At 38.4% G+C, this 20,793-nt stretch overlaps 1 long non-coding RNA gene across 1 annotated transcript; it reads right to left on the bottom strand.

Annotated features, from left to right (window-relative positions):
* Nucleotides 1-6,897: 6,897 nt before the first annotated feature.
* Nucleotides 6,898-16,314, bottom strand: LOC124131261. Its single transcript, XR_006860629.2, has 2 exons — nt 16,159-16,314; nt 6,898-11,863 (listed from the first exon to the last, which is right to left on the bottom strand). It is a non-coding gene; the product is annotated as an uncharacterized LOC124131261 (long non-coding RNA).
* Between the last annotated feature and the right edge of the window lie 4,479 nt (nt 16,315-20,793).

The raw sequence follows: 20,793 nt of genomic DNA, 5'->3' as shown, positions 1-20,793 counted from the left end.
GTAATATGAACACCAATGCACGCTATGAATACAGTCTGACAGTTTCAAAGGTTAGCCTCGTGGTTAAAGTGTTTACTTAAGGCCAGGGTTCGAATCCCAATCCTGATGACCGTTTCTGTTACATTGCAGGAAGATTGTTTAAAGAAGGATACCATGGTCCACGCTCAAACATTGCACAATCACACTATACCAATATACAGTGTTCTGTATGTGACCAGGAGACAAGGGTGTCCCAGTCGTCCAAGGCGCCGCGATTCGCTGTGCAGAGTTGCGTCCCTTGGGCACGCCAGAAACCTGTTACTGTGGGTTCGAATACTGGTTCGCCCCGATTATGTTTCTTGGTTTGTCAGCACCATACCCGTGCTCGTGGGTTTCACCGAAGTGGTAAACGTTTTCGACCTGCATCACTTCTGGCTTTCCTCCCACATTAAGCTGACACGCCGCGATATAACTGGAATACTAATTTTGCAGCTATTAGCTATATTACAGTAATATCACGGCGAGGCCCAGTCGGTAGTCGGCGTGAAGAAAGAACGCTTTAACCGCAAGGTTACACCTAGCCTGCAATCCACGTTGACCTCGGTGGTGTCGTGGATAGAGTTGATGCCCGGAAGGTCCGTGGTTCGATCCCCTGGCCGCGTCCTATACCGAAATACTTCAAAAGATGGTACTTGCTGTGACCCTGTCTGGCGCTCGGCATTAAACAACTGGCCGACTGTGAGTTAGGGTACTGTGTTTGAGCGAAGTATCCTGTGCGCCATGGTATTTTAGTTGGCTAGCGCTATACAACCGACCGGATTAGCACAAGCTACCACGCACACACGTACATGCACGTCACCAAATAAGGAAAACTCCATGTCACCTGTTGTCATGAAGCAAGCGTTCGTAAAATATCCAACATAGTCAGTTTTTGCTGCTTGTCTGCCGTCATGTATTCATCGTAATCGGCCGTCATCGGTAATATGAAGTTAAATTAAGATTTGACCTCCACATGTTTGTGCGTTTATGGAGGTTTAAATGTTAATACGTCACCCATAATACGTCATCAATTTTACGTGACCAATGATACTTCACCAATAATACGTCGCCAACGTTGTCACCATTAATACGTCCATAATAATACGTCACCAATTATTCGTCACCAATAATACATTACCAATATCACGTCACCAATGATACGTCATGATAATGCGTCACCAATGATACGCCAATAATAAGAGGTCACCAATGATACGTCACCGATAACACGTCACCAATGATACGCCACCAATAAGAAGTCACCAATAAGAAGTCACCAATGATACGTCTCCAATAAGAAGTCACCAATGATACGTCACGAAAGAGACGTCACCAATGATACGTCACCGACAACACGTCACCAATGATACGTCTACAATAATACATTACCAATATCACGTCACCCATGATACGTCATGATAATGCGTCACCAATGATACGCTACCAATAAGAAGTCACCAATGATACGTCACCGATAACACGTCACCAATAATACGTCACCAATAAGAAGTCACCAATAATACGTCACCGATAACACGTCACCCATGATACGTCATGATAATGCGTCACCAATGATACGCCACCAATAAGAAGTCACCAATGATGCGTCACCGATAACACGGCACCAATAAGAAGTCACCAATAATACGTCACCGATAACACGTCACCAATGATACGTCACCAAAAAGACGTCACCAAAGACACCAGCACGACATCAGTGACATGGTTCGGCGCAATTCAACACAAGCCAATCAGGAAACAATAGTTTGATGGCGGGCGTTGCTTAATTTGTTTCTGTGTATGGCAAAGAAAATTGTTTGGCTAGCCTATCACATGCCGCGGGGTCTGCAGAGTGTAACTTGTGAAAGAAGCACGTCATATTAAATGGTCTTGTGTGTCTCAATTGCCTGATAACCTCATGTACCCTAGGTTCCCTATGGAAATGTACCTTATATTTTGTGCAACGTCATTGCTTCCATAAAAAAACGTGCCTTGTGTTGTTTATGTCTGCGTTACCAAGATACAAGACCGCCTACGTGGTCTAGTGGTGGAGCATCCGCCCTGAGAGCTGAAGGTCCGGGGTTCGATCCCCGGTCGCGTCATACCAAAAAATGTTTTAAAATGGTACTCGTTGTTACCCTGCCTGTCTCTCGGTATTAAGGGGCTAAAACAAGAACCGGTATCCTATATATTTGGATTCCAAGATACAAATGTACCTATATATTTGGATTCCAAGATACAAATGTATCTATATATTTGGATTCCAAGATACAAATGTACCTATATATTTGGATTCCAAGATACAAATGTACCTATATATTTGGATTCCAAGATACAAATGTATCTATATATTTGGATTCCAAGATACAAATGTACCTATATATTTGGATTCCAAGATACAAATGTATCTATATATTTGGATTCCAAGATACAAATGTACATATAAACTTGGATTCCAAGATACAAATGTACCTATATATTTGGATTCCAAGATACAAATGTATCTATATATTTGGATTCCAAGATACAAATGTACCTATTTACTTGGATTCCAAGATACAAATGTACCTATATATTTGGATTCCAAGATACAAATGTACCTATATACTTGGATTCCAAGATACAAATGTACCTTATGTACTTGGATTCCTAGATACAAATGTACCTTATGTACTTTAATTCCTAGATACCAATGTACCTTATGTACTTGGTGAGGTGAGGTGAAATTGGGTTTAACGTCGCGGCCAAAATTATTGCACTTATATAGCGACGTGCATGCACGTGTGTGTGTGTGTGTGTGTGGCTGCTTGTACAAGTCCGGACTGATGCCGATTTATAGTGCTAGCCCACTAAGATACCATGCCGCATTTTTAACATGAATACCCCATTCAGACACAGTATACTGACTCCGAGCCGACCAGTTTTTGTTTTAGCCCCTTAATGCCGAGCGCCAGACATGGTAACAACAAGTACCATCTTTTAACGTCTTTTGGTATGACGCGGCCGGAAATCGAACCCCGGACCTTCCGCTCTCTGGGCGGACGATTTATGTACTTTGATTCCTAGATACAAATGTTTCTTATCTACTTGGATTCCTAGGTGCAAATGTACCTTATGTACTTGGTTTGCTAGATAAAAATGTACCTTATGTACTTGGATTCCTAGATAAAAATGTACCTTATGTATTTGGATTCCTAAATACAAATGTACATTATGTACTTGGATTCCAAGAACAAAATGTACCTATTGTATTTGGATTCCAAAATACAAATGTACCTTATGTACTTGGATTCCTAAATACAAATGAACCTTATGTCCTTGGATTCCTAGATAAAAATGTACCTTATGTATTTGGATTCCTGGATACAAATGTACCTTATGAACTTGGATTCCTAGATAAAAATGTACCTAAGGTAGTTGGTTTGCTAGATACAAATGTACCTATATACCTGTATTCCCTTGATACATAGTACCTAATGTACTTGGATTCCTAGATACAAATTTACCTTATGTATTTGCATTCCTAGATAAAAATGTACCTTATGTATTTGGATTCAAGGATACAATGTACCTTATGTATTTTGATTCCTAGGTGCAAATGTACCTTATGTACTTGGTTTGCTAGATACAAATGTAGCTTTATACCTGTATTCCCTTGATACATACGTACCTAATGTCCTTGGATTCCTAGGTGCAAATGTACCTTAGGTACTTTGATTCCTAGATACAAATGTACCTTATGTATTTGGATTCCTAGATAAAAATGTACCGTATGTATTTAGATTACAAGATACAAATGTACCTTATGTACTTGGATTCCTAGATACAAATGTACCTTATGTCCTTGGATTCCTAGGTGCAAATGTACCTTAGGTACTTGGTTTGCTAGATACAAATGTACCTTATGTACTTGGATTCCTAGATACAAATGTACCTTATGTCCTTGGATTCCTAGATACAAATGTACCTTATGTCCTTGGATTCCTAGATACAAATGTACCTTATGTCCTTGGATTCCTAGGTGCAAATGTACCTTAGGTACTTGGTTTGCTAGATACAAATGAATCTATATACCTGTATTCCCTTGATACATACGTACCTAATGTACTTGGATTCCTAGATACAAATGAACCTTATGTCCTTGGATTCCAAGAACAAAATGTGCCTTATGTATTTGGATTCCAAGAACAAAATGTACCTTATGTACTTGGATTCCTAGATAGAAATGTACCTTTTGTCCTTGGATTCCTAGGTGCAAATGTACCTTATATACTTGGTTTGCTAGATACAAATGTACCTTAGGTTCTTTGATTCCTGGATAAAAAATGTACCTTATGTATTTGGATTCCAAGATACAAATGTACCTTATCTACTTGGATTCCTAGGTGCAAATGTACCTTATCTACTTGGATTCCTAGGTGCAAATGTACCTTAGATACTTGGTTTGCTAGATACAAATGAACCTATATACCTGTATTCCCTTGATACATACGTACCTAATGTACTTGGATTCCTAGATACAAATGTACCTTATGTACTTGGATTCCTGGATAAAAATGTACCTTATGTATTTGGATTCCAAGATACAAATGTACCTTATCTACACGGATTCCTAGGTGCAAATGTACCTTATGTTATTTATAATCCTCCACTGTTAGTCCCCCACCTACTAAATATATTCTGTACTATGTCCCTCATTCTGTCTTGCTTGACAACGGTATAAGGATCTGTACCGAAACGTCGCCTTCACACTATTTAAGAAGTGTTTATCCATAAATTGTGTCTACTTTGACTTTTCCTATCCTGTTCGCAATGTACATATTTGGATGTACACACATTAGAGCTACATTAATGTGGACTGATTTATGTACTAGATTCCAAGAACATGTTAAGAAACATAATCATTTTCTAGCGGAAAACAATTCCTGCGCATCACCGACAGAACCACTTTATTTTCATAAACGTTTACGAGGTTTGGCTGACAAACTTTCGTTTCACAGTTAAAACACTTCAGCGATTAACTCTGTGTTTGAATTAAGGCGGTTCCACTTGTACTGTGAAATTTGTCACGAATGTCTTATTCATAAAAATTAATGCACGTGTAATTTAAGGGTCATCGTGGGTAATCGTGACAAGGTGATTGCAAAAAAGCCATAGCAATTATATGTCTTGTGGGTTTTTTTGTGGTGCACGTGCACTTTCCTGTTGTATATTTTGTTTGTTCATGTCCGGGTCGTATATCATGTTTCTCTAAAACTGTCATTTACTTTTAAATAGTTCACTTAGTGCACAATGACAAGTTCAACAGGTTCAATTATATCGATGATCAGATGTCGTTCAAGAATGGTCAAATAGCCAGCCATCTGTTTCATATTTATATATATGCAAAATGATGTGATGTGCAAAGTGAGAAAGAGTTATCTATAAGATTTATGGGAAGAGGGATGAAAATACTCATCTCTCTCTTTATGTCGAGCAATATTCCAACAGCTTCAGGCTTTGGTGTCTACATTCCACAACTTGCGGCGTACAATTGAGCATGCTCTTTCTACGAAGATTTAAAAGAGCGTCATACGTGCTTTGTTCAAAATTTGATCAGCGCATCGGTGACAAACATGATGTCTGATGCAAATGAGATAAGATAAGATTTTTTAAAATATTACCGTATTCGACGTAATAAGCGCCCAGGGCGCTCTAAAAATTAGAAATAGTGGGCTCTTATAAGAATATTATTTTGGTGAAAAAAACAGAGTTGAAAGATAAATTTCGTGGTTTATGCTGACAGCCTGAAATGTTTATGTACGACAGATATATTTTTCCAGAATTTAATTGCCCATAATTAACGGTTCATATACCACATGAGTGCGTATTATACGCGAAAAAATAAGTCTTGTGTACATTGATATATCGGACGTGGTGCCAATTGGGATTGTTCACTAGCCAATATTATTAGCAAATATCGCCGTGGGCGCTTATTAGAGCGGGGCGCTTATTACATCGAATACGGTTTGTTGTGTTTATGGCGGGGCAGAATACGCAAACCCTTCATCCAAGACCTGCATCTCCATTAGATTCATAAACATATTCTTATCATATTTTTTTTATAATCGGAATATGATGATCGAAATTGTTTTGTCGATTTTATTTACGAATATTCTAGAAAATCAAAACAGAACAGAACAAAACAATGACTGACATGAATACACAATGCCATTTAGAAAGTGGTCAAATGTAACAAATGAGAAATTGTTATCCCAAATATAACCTTTGTTACGATGATTGAAATATAATGAATAGAAATGAACAAAGACGATATTGGATTCTCTACTTTGTCCGCCATCTGACCACGAAGTCTTAACCAATTGGCTTTGCAGGTTTGCATCCTTTAGTCATACCAGAAATCATTGGCATGATCATTGGGTTAATCCCAGTGCAGCCATGATTATGTTTCTATTCTTGTCCGCACCATACGTGTGGGTTTCAACAGGGGGGTAAACGTCTGAGACCTGCATCATGGGCTTTCCTCCCACAGTAAGCTGACACGCCGTGATAAAGGTGACACACTAAAGCATACGTTTCGCTAATGTCAAGTAACAACTGTCAATGTACATGTTGCATGCTACGAACCTAAAAACTTCAAACTATGTAAGATGATGGTCTGATAGCCCAGTGGTTAAAGGGTTCGCTCGTCACGCCGAAGACCTGGGTTCGATTCCCGACATGGGTACAATGTGCGAAGCCCATTTCTGGTGTCCCCCGCCGTGATATTGCGGGAATAATGCTAAAAGCGGCGTAAAACCATACTCACTCACTCCAAATATGTTACCTTATCATTGCACATACACATATACACACATAGCTATATAGAAGAAGAAGAAGAAGAAGAAGAAGAAGAACTTTTATTTGCATGAAGGCCTCGGGCCCATATACAATTTCAGTTCACAATATACCAATTGTTCACAGATGCAACGGTAAAGTAACGTGACACATGACTTATGTCATAATTGAATTGTACTACTTGTTCTTTTTGCATAAGCGTAATATAGGAAACGTGATAAACTGTTTAAGACTGCTTCATTGTTATTACACATAATAGATTTGAAATGGTTCAAGCTAGGATATCGGCAAGTTTGGCCGGTAAGTATTCTTTTCTGAGATCATTATAACATGAACAAATGAGTAAAAAATGAAATTCATCCTCTATACCATTATTACAGACTGGACATATTCAAAAAGACTTTTCTATCGACAGATATCTGCCTTCATTATTCTTCAATTTTACAAGACCTGCTCTAAATCTTACAATTATGTTTCTAAATTTTCTTTCATAAAAAACTGAAAGATATTTTTCAGGCTCTAAAAGTCTTTTAAACTCTGCATATAAATGAAATCTTGAACTAGAGTTTAAGACTGATCTCCAGTTTCGGTAAAACATGTTTATACAAGTATCCTTAAAAAGTCGTAGAAATGAAAGCTGGTTCCCAACTGTTTGCGATATCCATACAAAACCAAAGCCATGAGAAAAAAGAAGTAAACAAATGTTAGAAGCCCATGTATGGCGTCCACAGTTATCTAAATACAATAACATATTATAAGCCTTTTTTGGCAATTTGTCTTCATTCATATGAATTAATTTAAGCCAAAACTTAAGTGTTCTAACATAGGAGTTGATGTACATTGGAAAGCGACCCGTTTCCCCGTAGATTATAGCATTTGGGGTTTGTTGTCCTACTTGCAGGAATTTCTTACAGGCTAATAGATGAACTTTTTCCAATTTGTCATATTGCTGAAATCCCCACACTTCAGAGCCATATAAAAGCATGGGTTGTATTTGCGAATCGAATATCTTACAGAACACTGACTTTGAAATAAGACCAGTTTTACTTAAAGTTGCAATCAATTCGACCAAAGCTCTTTTTGCTCTTAGTGCTAGGTCAGATATACTTTTACTGAATTTTACTGATGAATTAAAAGGTAAACCAAGATATTTGTAGCTTGACACTACCTCAACCTTTTTCCCAAATAATAATACCAAATATCCTTTTTTGAAAGCACCCCACCTCGTCTGAATAAAACAACTTTTGTTTTTTTCCAGATTTACCATTAAAGTCCATTTTTCTGTGTGGGTTTCTAGAATATTCAACTGAGTCTGTAGCCCCGTGTTAAAATAACATCGTCGGCAAACAACAATAACAGTATCTCTATTAAATCAGGGAATAACTGTACACCATGCATTCCATTAGAGATAGCTTCATTTGATAGTTCGCTTATGAAAAGTGAAAACACTAATGGACTCAAAATACATCCTTGACGTAGACCAGTAGGGCAGTCAAAATAATCTGTGAAACCTAGATCACATTTTACACACGATTTAACACTTTTATATAAATTTCTTAAAGCTTTTAACATTTTACTACTTATACCATAAGACATTAAGAGATTCCACAACTTATCACGGTTAACAAAATCAAAAGCCTTTTTAAAATCTACAAATGCCGCATAAAGTTTTTATTTCTTTTTACATAAACATTTCTGAATAATAGCATACAGAGTAAATATGTGGTCAGTGGTTGCATAACCCTTTCTGAAACCGGCCTGTGTTTCTGGTATTCTGTTCTTGATGTTTGCCCTTATAGTTAGTCGTTTGCTTAAAACATACATGTAAACTTTACCTATAACACAGAGAAGTGAAATACCACGATAGTTATCAGGATTGCTTTTTTCTCCTTTTTTATGAACAGGAATGATAATAGCTTTTGACCAAACATCAGGAAAAACACCAGACTCAAATATTCTATTAAATAACACGTTCAGAAAGGGCATGACAACATTTTCAGAGACTTTTAACACTTCAATTACCACATCATCTATACCTGAAGCTTTGCCATCTTTCAAATGAGATATAGCATTATGTATCTCTTCATCTGTTATAGTGGAGTCCAGTATATACTCTTCCACACTGTTTACTACATTAGCACAGTTGGGTTCTAAATTTGCTTCGTTGTCTACGTTCGATGAGGAGACATTCTGGTCACAGAAGATATCAGCATTGAACACATTGCTAAAATGGTTAAACCAAGCATCACTGCTTATATAATTTTGCTTACTACACGGCTTAGATTATACCTCGGAGAAGTTTCCAAAACTGTTTTTGATTGGATATAACTGCTGTCAACGCCTTCGCAGTCTTTGTCTTAAATTCAAATTTAGACTTTCGGCAGACAAATTTATATCTATTCCCCAAAGTACAGTATTGTCTTCTGAATAAGTTTGATTTATATCTCCGAAATAGTCTAAGATATTTCTTAGCTTTACGCTTAGCTATCCTACACTCATAACTGTAAAATCCATTTCTAACATTTTTAGGGTAAACTGTTTTTTTCATACAACTTGCAGCATCTAGCAAAGTGGAAACAAACATATCAAGAGCTGAATTGATGTTGACATTAACGCTGGCCATGAGATTAGCAGAAGTTGCAAAATAGATCGATTTAAGGTTTTCAACAAATGTATTGACATTATCCACATTCCACTGGTATTTGGATGATCTACATTCTGTTGAATCATCTACTTCTACAGTACTAATGGGTGGCCTGTTAAAATATAGCAACAAGGGCATATGTTTTGAATCTAGCCTCTGTTCGACTGTGAAGCGAGTGAAGTATTCAAAAAGAGCAGGAGAGGCAATAAAATAATCAACAACACTACCACCTTGCACAGATACATAAGTAAATTCACCCTGCTCATCCCCCTTGAACCTCCCATTTAAGACATACATGTTGAATGCGAAGCAAAATCTAACAACATTTTACCAAATCTATTCATAAATGTATCCTTTGAAGATCTCTCCCCGACATGCACAAGTTCCTCCTCGGGGAATACACTTGTTTCCTCATCATTACACGGCTCAGGGGGATTACTGTTATTACCAGTACGTGCATTTAAATCACCACATATCAGTACGTGAAAATCTAACAGTTCAGATGCATGTTCAATCAACCACTGTTCCAGTTGTTCAAAACTAGTTCTTTTTCCTGAGGTATCATAGTAGTTTGATCCATATGGCGGTATGTACATTCCAAATAAAAGAACATCTTTATCACAACCGAATAGGCATTTAGATAATTTTATGCAAATGGCATTATCAAAAGACAAGGGGTATTGAACGCAATAAGAAGTTTAAGATTTCTTCACATACATACATACCCCACCTGACAGTCTACCGTAATTTGCAATTTTATGAGCTTTGGTAAAGTAAATATCATAATCATTTAGTTCAGGAGCATCAACAGTTTTATCAAGGAAAGTTTCTAGTAAAATAACAATATCAAAGCTTCTAATATATTCAATGAAATCATTGTCCTCTAATTTCTTACGAAGACTTTCAATGTTCCATGACAAAATTGTGCAACACTTATCACCATTGTTAGCAGATCCAGGCTTATTATAATCATCAGTGTTATCAGTTGAGACTGGAGATGGGCCCTGGCCACACCCTCAACTTCTCTTAGTGCTCGATTTTGAAGCACTCTTAGAATCTCTATGGCTAAACTGAGCCCTGTCACTGTTGTCCCCTTCCTGTGAAGCTGTTTTAGCTATATAACATGTGCTATAGGCCTATGGTTTCTCAATATAATGAATATACACTATATTAACTTAACCAAACTCACTCACTCACTTGTCTTAACGAATCACACACCCTGGACACCTGAGGATATATCAATATTCTCCGACTCGTTCATTGTATATATTACTCAAAATATCTCACGTAGAACAAATCATGGGGTGTATATCATTCAGAACAATTCATAACATAAAATATCGCCCAGAACGAGTCATAGGGTATATATAGTGTCAGTGTTCTGCCCGTTGGCTCGTGGCAGGTAGATCTTGTCCTGGGCTCGTGGTTTCAAATTTGTATGGCTTGATTTATTTGTCACAATGAGCTGTAGTATTGATATAGGGCCTAAGGAGCTTAGTTAGGGCCTGCAGCTTCTCAAGTATGTGGGTCCTGATGGTAGCCTGGCACTTTATTTACTTAAAACACTGGTATATATCAATCAGAATAAGTCATGTGGTATATTAAATTCAGACCAAGTCATGTGGTATGTCCCATTCAAAATATCCAATAGTGTATAAACTTAATATATAACCTTTAGGAATAAGCCATAGAATATGTATATTGTAGAACAAGGTATTTAGTAGATTTCTTTTAGAAATAACATGAGATACATATCAATAAGATACATTCAAGATATATACTAGTATTTATATGATTCACAACATGTGTTTGAATGCATATCACTCTGAACATCTATTTGAATATATATATCACATTTATAGCAAGAATATAAAATACAACATTCAGGACAAACCACTGAAATATAAATCATGACAATGATTTAAATATATTTTCCAGAACAAGCCATTGAATATATATTTTTGAGAACAAAGCCATTGTATACTACAATTTGTGACATGACACTGAACAAGCCGTAGAAGATATGATACAGAATTTGCCATTGAAATGTCATTCAGAATAAACCATTACATATATGAATCATGCCGAACAAAGCATAGGGTGTAAATCGTACAGCACAAACCACATCAGTGTACATCATTCAGAAGGTCCATTGAGCCTGAGGCATATTTTGCCACCGTCATTGTCGTCGTCGCTAGTGGCAAAGGCACGTTGGACAGCCGTTGGCGTATCTGATACCACGGGGACACATGTCTGGGGTAGGAGGAGCACACGAGGGAAGAGAGCAACAGGTACACGTCAGACAGCCGTTCACTTCCACGTACCCAAATATACACAATTGACTGCACATGAACGGTAAACAGCCTGAAAGACAAGAAGTCATACATCATCATGCTGCCCGTTTGGTATTTAATCCCGCACTCAGACAAGGCAAAAATCATACATCGGCATGTTGTTTATTTGTTTGTTTGTTTGTTGTTTAACGCCATACTCAGGAATATTCCAGCTATATGACGACGGTCTGTAAATTATCGAGTATTGACATCATGAGCATCGATCCACGCTATTGGGATACGAAAACATGCTTCAACCGCCTCTTACGTCAAGCATACATACAGGACAAAAAAGTATACTCCAATGCTCGATTGTGGTTAAAAATATAACAAATATAACAAATAAGAAATGGTTATTCAAAGGTGGTGTAATTGATTTCGGCGACTGCTTTCAGTCAGTTTTAATAACGTTTGTACTTGTTTGGTCGAATCTAATTTTCTTGTGTTTCTTTCTTTTGCTTGGGAGGCACAGAACCTATCCAAGAATATCTTGGACGTACTAACTCAAGTCCACACTTCGTGGGTGTGCGAAAATGACAGTATGGCCAGACATACCTCGAACAAATGGCAAATTATTGAAACAGCATTGGAACAAAGTCACACCAATGTATGCATACCTGACAGAGCAGCATATTCGCGACCAGCTCCGGCGACTGAATGTGTATATGCGCCATGAGTCTTGTGAGCCAAATGCCAACACGCGTCAGGGCCTTTGCATTAACCTTCAGTTCCAACAGTAGTAGACCCGAAACTGCAAACGGACGTTCGCATTGTTCTCCCTAAATTACCTGAAGCCGTCACTGATGACCCAGACATGGGCTCACAAAACAAAATCCCTCATGTAGGCCTCGAAGATTTTGATCCTTCTTCTATCGATAAACTTTCTCATGATCACTTGTATATTTTGTTCATGTCATTTTAGAATCAAATCTTTTATTTACCGATTGAGAAACAGAGGCCAGTAAAATGATTTAACCAATCATTTTCACAGAATCAACTTGACAAATAAGATGACATTATTTCTGTCACTCTCAATGTGGACATTAACTGTTGCGTGTATGCTGCTGCTCGAACACAGGAGAAACTCAATACAGTTTCCAAAGACACTGAACTACAAAAGGGTAATAAATCAAAAGAAAAACCGATTCCAAATAAAACTAACTGAAACAAAGAAAGATATATCCTGGATAGATTTTGCTAGAAATTACGTTCCTCGGGGCAATCAATGTTAAAACGACAAACAAACAAAATTTGGAAAACAATAAAAAAAAAAAATTCAAGACAACAAAAGAGAAAATACTAAATCCAATTATTGATTCTCTAAAATCAAAGTTAAAGGTTTGGACAGAAAGAAAAAAAGTAGAACAGGAAAAATAAGTTCATAAAACAAAACAAGCTGTTCAAATCTAATGGAGAGAAAAAAATACATGCAAAGATGAGAGAGAGAAAAACACGATGGATTCCAGTGAAAGGTTTTGAAGACAGTTATGGTCTGTACCCGGCAACTGTAACTTCGAGAACAAAATATAGCCAGCATTGTTGTGTTTCATTACACTCGATTGCCTGAAAAAAGGTAATTAAAGAGTCCAAATCTAATACGGAGAAAGGGCCTGGTGATATTCGAGATCGGTTTTGGAAACTGTTCCCATGTGTCCAAACACCATTACGTCACTGTTTAAATTCTCTTCTCGAAACAGGCGATGTTCCGCCTTGGTTGTCTTTTCCTAAAGAAATGTGATCTGACTGACCCTAAACACTTCCGCCCAATTACTAGTAGTTTTTTTAACATACAGTACAACATATTTACAGGGTGTCTAACAGATCTCGTGCCATCGTACTGCCATCGAATGACATTATCTACATAGAGCATAGGGAGCCAGAAAGGGATACCTCGCTATGTGTTGGATAGACTACAGAAAAGCTTGTGATTCTGTACCTCAAGAATGGATTTTGAAGTCCCTAGAATGTATTGAACACCCCGAGCGACTACTTGTTTTACTCAAGTCTTTAATAAATTGCTGGTCAACTCAACTTGAGATGTATTCGCAGAGGCAGGTGGTGACTTCGGAACACATTTCTATCAGAAGAGGAATATTTCAGGGCGATTCTTTTAGGCCTTTGCTTTTCTGTTTGTCACAAAATCCTTTAAGCTTTCTGATTAGCAAAGAGGAAGGTTATCATTCTAGAACTCCTCAACACAGCTCCCCAACACCCCTTACTCACCTCCTTTACATGGATGACCTTGAACGTATTACCAATGGAGGATCCACACTAAGAAAACAGATTTTCCTTGTCGAGTCTTTTTCTAATGACATCGACATGTCCTTTGGACGTGGCAGGGTAGAAGATCAGTCAGTTTACTTGGAGAAGGAGTTATTCACTATCTCGTGGAAGGGTAGGCCTATACGTACTTAGGGATACAGGTTAGGGACAAACTCCAGAATGCCCATATCAAGGGAAGTACAAATGTAGGCTTAAGAAAATCTGGATTCAGAGTTGAATGCTCGCAATAAAGTTAAAGCCACAAATACTTATACTGTACCCGTCCTTTCATAATTTTCGGGTGGGTCGTCTAAGGCGTTGAGATTCGCTTTGCAGAGTTGCGTCACTTGGCCACGCCAGTACCCTATGATTGTTGGTTCGAATCCCGGTTCGCCCCAATTATGTTTCTAGGTTTGTAAGCACCATACCCGTGCTCGTGGGTTTCACCGAAGTGGTAAACGTCTGAGACCTGCATCACTTCGGGCTTTCCTACCACATTAAGCTGACTCGCCATGTGCAAAACCAAATTCACTCACTCATATTCTTTTGGTGTTGTTGATTGGACGAAACAAGAAATTCAGGGTATTGACACCATGTCAGACAATAGGTCCCACCACCCTCGCTCTTAATTGCTTATATTTACCAATAAAAGTGGGAGGGTATGGTTTGATTAACGTTGGGGCTCTTCATGATGGGACTGTATTGTGCACTTTTGCACACATTTATTTGTCTGATGATCCTCTTGTGAAGCATGTCAAGACTCGTGATGAAAAGAAGGCATTACACAGTTTACATAAACGAGCTAAGGATGTGGAACATAATTTCAATGTCAGTGTTGAGTTTGTTGATGGTTCTGTACTGCTGAGTGTCAACCATGCGAAATGCCATATCAAATCGGCCCTGACTCAGATTTTCAAGGAGAGGCTTTCTGAACGACCACTGCATCGAGTTTATGTGCAGTGTGTTGAGAAGGTCAGCAACCCTGCAGAGTCCTTCGCTGGGATGAAGTCGGCTGGCCTGAAAAGTGAAACAGAAAGTTTTCCGTTTACTGCTCAGGACCAGTCACTTCCTTATCGAAACCGTCAATGTGTGATTTTGCATCAAAATGTAAATAAGAAATGTAGATTATGCAATGAATGTAATGAGACTGTCCAACACATTGTCAGTGGATGCCCAGCTTTGGCACAAACACAGTATTTTAAGCCCATCCATGGTACGACACAGAATATGTAGATGGCGTCATGGAAAATGATAAATACAAAATCCTTTGGAATAGGCCCCTATACAGCCTCAAACCTATCCAGGCGAGCAAACCGGATCTTGTCCTTTTTGATAAACTCAATGAAACCATTTATATCATTGAATTTTCTGTCCCTTTTGACACTAATTCGATTGACAAGATTCAGGAAAAACATGTCAAATATGCAGACAGTGACTTCGAAATATCACGCTTGCATCACAAGTACCAAGCTGTCCGACGCCAATTGTTCTTGGTGCCTTAGGTTTGGTACCTCCAAATCTGTTGACTGACATGGGGAGAGTACCCGTGTTTGCTGCCAGGAATACAGCCCTTCTGACAATCTGGGTAATGCAGAAGGCTGCAGTGTTGGGGAGTCTTCACATTCTCCGAAACGTTCTGGGTAGGTTTGACCAGGCAGCGCTTCCTGGGAGAAGTCCCATTCGCTGTCTGGACTGCGTGAAGAGGGAGGGGGGGGGGGGGGGCAAGGGCCCTGAGCTGATGATGAGCCTAACCAGCCTGACTGTGCCAGGATCACCCAAACCCTCCTTGCTGCATTTTCTATTTTAATCTGTAAATAATAATAATACGTACCCAGGCCAACCAACCTGACCTTGTCCTTTTTTTAATCCAATGAAATCATCTATATCATTGAATATTCTGTCCCTTTGACACTATGTTGACTGACAAGATTCGGGAAAAACAAGGCAAATATGCGACGTCCCATTACGAAATGCCGCGCTTGCATCTCAAGTCCGACTCCCCATTGTTCTCGGAACCTCACAATCTCCGCACTCCGCTTGTCAACTTATGTCAATTCGACTTACCATCTTGGTGAAGACTCCCAGCTGACAAGTAGACCGCCATAGCCAGCATGTACACCACACGGAAACCCATAGTAAATTAATACAGTTGTTGAAAGAAGCTAATCCCTTTTATAGGCCAAAATGAGCAAATCATTTATCATGCTTGTCAGAACACGTGTTTCATCAAACCTGGCCAGAATATGAAACAAAATAACTGTTCCTTTTATTTTGTCACGCAGCGAAAGACACGCACGATTTACGACATGTCAAAGTGACCAGGGAAAATATGAGACGAGGAATATTTCATTCTCGTAGTCATTTATTTCCTCTGGTTAGTCTAAAGTTGGCCATTGTTCAAAACAATAAACCGCAGTGATGTATACATTCATTTCGTAAAATCTAAAAGATAGTTATGCAAAAATGCCAGGACTCTTTTAAAGTTGTTGCTTTTTTTGTTTTCGAGTAGTTCTTACATACAGTTAAACACCGTTGTGTTGAAGTTGAAGAGACCTACTGAAATACTTCGTGTTATCCGAGGTTCGACACAACTGATAAAAGACATGGAATACATCCACCGATTGGCATGAAACATATGCGAGAAATAAACAACGAGAAAATAAAATAAATATCCAACATAACTTTTCTTATTGATTATTTATTGATAATAAAGAAGGAATACGCAGGGACCAAGCTTTTACTTCGAGACAACTGTAAGTTCGACACAACGGTGTTTGACTGATTTTATGAAGACTTTCAACTGTTGAGCGACCGCCTCCGTGGCGAATTAGGGAGAGTCTGTCTAGAGAGGGGAATGTCGGTGGTTCGTTCCCCTGGCCGCGCCATTCCAAAATACGTTTAAAGGTGGTACTTGTTGTCACCTTGCCTGACGCTCGGCGCTTGGGGGATAAAACAAAAACTTGCCGGCATCATATCTCAGTGGACTAGCACTACAAAACCAGCACAAGTCCGTGCTGGTGTCAGCAAGCACATGCACGTACATGCACGTCTTGAACGCCCCATTAGATCTCATTACAAATAACTTTAAGTGATCTCGTTACGAAAGCTATAAAATTAACTGCGGTCTTTTGGCGGTGGGTAGGCTGGTGGTTAAAGCGCCCGCTCATCACGCCGAAGGCCTGGGTTCGATTCCCCTAATGACTTTATTGCTGGCTGTTTGTTAAAACGGCGTAAAACCCAAATGACTCACTCACTCAAGGATTCGGTGTTATGCTTCCCAAGACACCGCTTACTTCAAGAATACCGCAGATTTAAATGTGAGCCGCTGTTGATGTGTGAGAGAGCAATAACATTGAGCACATCGAGATGTAATATATACTGTTATGGCTTGGTCAACAATATTCCAGGTATCACTGCAGATCATCGAGTCCGAGCAAGGCAACCTTCTGGTTGATGAATCGGTGTACGATAATACACAGTCAGCCAGGTCACTTACCATGACCACCGAATTGACGATGTCAATCACTGGATTGTCTGGTTCCGGCTCTTTTATTTACAGGCCGACGTCACATAGCTGGAATATTGCTGGTTGCGGCGTTAAACAACAAACAATCAAGGATATATCATGCCAACAAATCCACACAAGGGATATTGGGGATAGTTGACCTTCGTGTTGTGTTTCTGGCATGCGTTTGTGCCACAACTCTGCCCAAAGATGGCGCACGTGGGTCCACTCGGTTTATTCCACAAACTACATAATGCCACGGAAAACATGTGTATGTGTGTTGTTGTTGTTGTTTTTTTGTGTGTGTGCGTGTTTGTGTGTGTGTTGTTTGTGTATGTGTGTTGTTTGTGTGTATATGTGTTGTTTGTATGTGTGTGTACGTGTGTGTATGTCTGTGTGTGTATGTGTGTTGTTTGTGAGTGTATGCGTGTTTGTGTGTTGTGTCCATGTGATTTTGTCTGTCTGTCTGTCTGTCTATATCTGTGTGTGCTGTGTGTGTTGCATGTCTCTCTGTCTGTATGTGTGTCTTTGCGTGTGTTTCTGTCGGTCCGTTCTTTCTGTGTGGTGTGTGTGTGTCTTTGTTTGGCGTTTTGGAAAACGTCAAGTACATGAAACTAAAGAAAGAGTAGTGCTTTCGTCTTTTCCAGATGTTTGTACTTATAACACAACACTATGAATGCCTGAATTGAAGAACACTTTTACATGTGCATCGATGACTGCAAATTGTCGGGCACAAAATCTATACACTTGAAAATTGGATTTGGCCAAAAAGTTTTAAACGTTATCAAACGTTACTATGGTGAGAACAGTCTTCGAAACACTGCAAACTTAAGGTCGAAAACGCATCTGTGATTACCATATCAAATACATCACCATCGTGTAACCATTTTTTGTTTGTTTCATTTTTAGCCACCATCAAACAGGGGTGTATACTTTATTATGCCCGACAGTTTATAACACATACCTTTGACATTGTATCATAACCCTGTGGACATAATATTTGTGAAAAGTGAAAAGATGTTATGACCTGTAAAACGGAGCAGCATAATTAAAATATGTATCACGTTCTCAGTGACAATTATCTGCTTCAAGAATATTAACATCACAATTATTTTATGTTTATCATTTAGGTCAGTAAACGCAAACATTTCTCGCCCTCAAGCTATATCATCAGTCAAAAGGCGATGTATATGATGTTTTTCTTTGACAACAACTTGAAACTAATGTTTTAAGCCAATTAATGACTCGGCCATAGAACGACCGACAGGATGGTGGTAAGGTGAGCAAGGGTTTCTGGGACATCAGTTTTATTGAAGTAATTTGGTCTAGTTATTAGCAATATTTCGAGCATGACACGCGTGTGTGTGTTTGTGTGTGTGTGTGCGTGCGTGCGTGCGTGTGCGGCTGTTTGTACTAGTCCTGACTAGTGCCGATTTTATAGTGCTAGACCGCTGAGATACCATGACACAGTTTAACATGACTACCCCACTCAGACACAGTGGACTGACTCTGAGACGACCAGTCCTTGTTTTAGCCCACTGAGATACCATGACGCAGTTTAACATGAATACCCCACTCAGCCACAGTATACTGACTCCGAGCTGACTAGTCCTTGTTTTAGCCCACTGTATACCATGACACAGTTAAACATGACTACCCCACTCAGACACAGTACACTTACTCCGGGCCGATCAGTCCTTGTATTTGCCCCTTAATGCAGTAATGCCGAGCGACATCGGTGCGACGTCGTGTTCAGGCGAGCATTAATGCACAAGGTGGACATACTTGGTATTACGTTGGTGTGGAATGTGCTTTCATGTTTTACCAGTGTTTTGACGCTGATATTGCGAAACTTGTCATTTTTTTAACCCCCATCATTGTGTCTCAGTCAGTCGTAAAGGTTTTCTTTGGATAACATGAGCAGTTTTACACGTTATGTTAAAACTCTAACTCTGAGCTTTAATCAAATATTTAATCAAACTCATCGTATACTTTCTTTGGGACATTTGTTGATGAACCTCAATATTTCTTTCAATAAAACATCTTTTCTTAGAGACTAACAATTTATTTTTTTAATCTGAAGCATACATTTATTTTGGAATAATTTCTCTTTTCTCGATAAAATCCTGGCAAACCCGAAACTCTACAGTGAGAAAATAATCAAAGATGTCCCTCCCTCAATGTTTTGTTTTCAATAAACAAAAAAGTCACTCCTCCCTTTTGAGAAAAATGTTCCCGAGAAACATTTTTTTATTTCGCAGTTTAATCTATACATTATACAATGTCTTAAATACGACATAACCATTTGATTATAAAACAACAAACACATATATTTCCCCATATAATAAAAATATACCTATTCCTTACACAACGGCAAACGCTGAGGTTAATCTATGCATTTTACAGTGTTATAAATACATGTTGACTTATTCATTATACAACATAGTAAATACGTGTGAACCTTTACACTACTATACATACATTTTGATCCTTTCATATACAATGTTATAAATACATGTTGACCTATTCATAATACAGCATAGTAAATACATGTTGACCTTTTCGGTGCTATACATACATGTTGATCCTTTCACATACAATGTTATAAATACATGTTGACCTATTCATTATACAATGTTATGAATACATGTTGACCTATTCATTATACAGCGTTATAAATACATGTTGACCTTTACAGTGCTGTACATACATGTTGATCCTTTCGTATACAATGTTATCAATACATGTTGACCTATTTATTATACAGCGTTATAAATACATGTTGACCTTTACAGTGCTATACATACATGTTGATCCTTTCATATACAATGTTATCAATACATGTTGACCTATTCATTATACAATTTTATCAATACATGTTAACCTATTCATTATACAATGTTATAAATACATGTTGACCTATTCATTATACAGCGTTATAAATACATGTTGACATTTACAGTGCTATACATACATGTTGATCCTTTCGTATACAATGTTATAAATACATGTTGACCTATTCATTATACAATAATATAAGAACAAGAACAATGAAGAAAAAAACGTTGTTTATTTCAGGTTTAAACAGTTTTATCGTGAAGTAATTTCTGAAGATTCGAACATGCGCTCACAACTTGATGACGTCGTAAATTGGATGACGTTATTTTTTAGAACGAAGTGTCACGTGAGATGTT

Source organism: Haliotis rufescens, unplaced genomic scaffold (assembly GCF_023055435.1).
Source record: "Haliotis rufescens isolate VD_foot unplaced genomic scaffold, xgHalRufe1.0.p SCAF_14, whole genome shotgun sequence".
In the NCBI taxonomy this organism is placed as follows: domain Eukaryota; kingdom Metazoa; phylum Mollusca; class Gastropoda; order Lepetellida; family Haliotidae; genus Haliotis; species Haliotis rufescens.
The sequence above is the reverse complement of the archived record's forward strand: the minus strand, read 5'-3'. Positions and strand labels throughout refer to the sequence as shown.